Source organism: Pinus tabuliformis, chromosome 4_2, assembly GCF_031772625.1.
Source record: "Pinus tabuliformis cultivar Carrire ecotype Pingquan chromosome 4_2, CPIR1, whole genome shotgun sequence".
NCBI lineage: Eukaryota > Viridiplantae > Streptophyta > Pinopsida > Pinales > Pinaceae > Pinus > Pinus tabuliformis.
Window position 1 is genome coordinate 777,678,669 of NC_142304.1, and position 1,849 is coordinate 777,680,517.

At 33.5% G+C, this 1,849-nt stretch overlaps 1 pseudogene; it reads left to right on the plus strand.

The window, feature by feature from the left end:
* The first annotated feature begins 759 nt into the window (after positions 1-759).
* Positions 760-1,422, plus strand: LOC149171954 (SKP1-like protein 12 pseudogene; annotated as a pseudogene).
* Positions 1,423-1,849: the final 427 nt, after the last annotated feature.

The window sequence follows — 1,849 nt, forward strand, 5'->3', positions numbered from 1 at the left end:
ATATCTCAAATTAGATGGTCTGGTTAAAAGTCACAAATATTAGATAAACCTTGTAAGAGAATCTCCCCTTTATCTTAAAAGGGACTCCCTCAAATTCCTATAAACATAAATTGAGAAGGGTTCTTGAAACCACATTAAATCAATTACGTAAACAAAGTTTGAGGAGTTAATGAAGCCACACCCAATCAATTACTTAAACAAAACTTTAATAGATAACAAAACTCAACGGTGAAATTTCATTAATAACTTCTCTATTTGATTTTGAAACACTTCCAGAATAAAGCTACAAAATTTTAATGCAGTAGTCTATAATGCTACTTTTTGAAAGTTTTTTTGGCGGATTTTTCCGAGGAATTTATTGGAATCGCAAGTTTGATAGCTAGTTTCTACACAATGAAAGCGTCCCAGGGGTTTTTCAGCATGCTGAATCTAAATAAACCATTTTAACTGCAAGAAATCAAAATTTAACCTCAATTTCTTCCACCGGATTCCGTCACCGGAATCTTCAAAAAGTCTCATTATAGACAACTCCAATTTTAATCACCAAATAACCGCTTTAATTAATATTACCAACAAACTAACCGCTTTAATTGATTTTACGTTTACAATTACAAATAATTTTTATGATGATGTTTTGTAACAGAAGGAAGTTAAAGGGCCATTTCTAATGAATTCTCTGTACATAACCAATCAGGAGACACAGAAACCAAAACAACAAGCTGAGCTCCATTCGCCCAAGCTAGGTTTTTACAGTAAGACATGGAAGCCGTTCTAAGTTCTTCATCGTCTACGACGGCCATGGAGCAGGGCAGAAGACAGGTAGGTTAGGTATTAGAAGCAAGGTGTTTAAATTTTTGTTAGAGATTCTCTAAAATATTAAATTTATTTATACACATATTTTACCATTCTTTTTCACGGTACAAATTGTTTTGTCAGGATAATGCAGAGGATGGCAGTGTTCATGTTAGACTGTTGAGTTCGGATGGCAAAATTTTCGAGGTGCCGAAGGCGGTGGTGTTGCAGTCGGTGATCCTCACGAAAGCGATAGGGGATATGGGTATTGAAGACCCCATTCCTCTGTTCGACGTTTCCAGGAAAATTTTGGAGAAGATTATCGAATACTGCACATATCATATAGATCATGCGCCACGGCCCATGGAGACCATAGACGATATCGATCCATGGGATGTCCAGTTCCTGGAAATCGATCGTGAAACGCTCTCTGAAATTGCAATGGCCACTCACTTTCTTGATATCCCGAGTCTTTCACTTCTGGTTTGTCGAAAAATTGCTGAGATAATTAAGAGTTGTAAAACACCCGAAAGAGTCCGTGAGACGCTTGGCATTCCAAACGATCTTCCTCCGGAAGTTGAGAAGGATATCAGGAACAGGTATCAGTGGGCTTTTGTAAATGAAAATTAGGAGTGCCATGATTGGTGTAGGGGGAAAATGTCTGGAATGCTTCTATTTCGATGATTTTAATTGTATGTTCTTATAACGCCAAAGTCAATGAAATTTCTTTTCAATTATGTGGTTCTTAATAATAGTGATTTTAGTTAAGTGAACGAATAATTTTGATTTATTTTCTTGGTTTTTAATATGGATGGACTCCTGATATTATTAGAGTTTAAGTTATTTATTATTTTTTTAAGTTCGTATTTTTTAAATAAATAAAATTTATAATATTGAAAAATAATAATTTTATTATATTATGCTGTTTGTTAGTTTTTATTCGGATAATTGTAAATTAAATTATAGATATAGTTTTAATGTTATTTGCAATTAATTTTTTATCTTAATTAATTTATGTTTTCTTATTTTATTGTGTTAATCGAGTTTGAGTCAATCA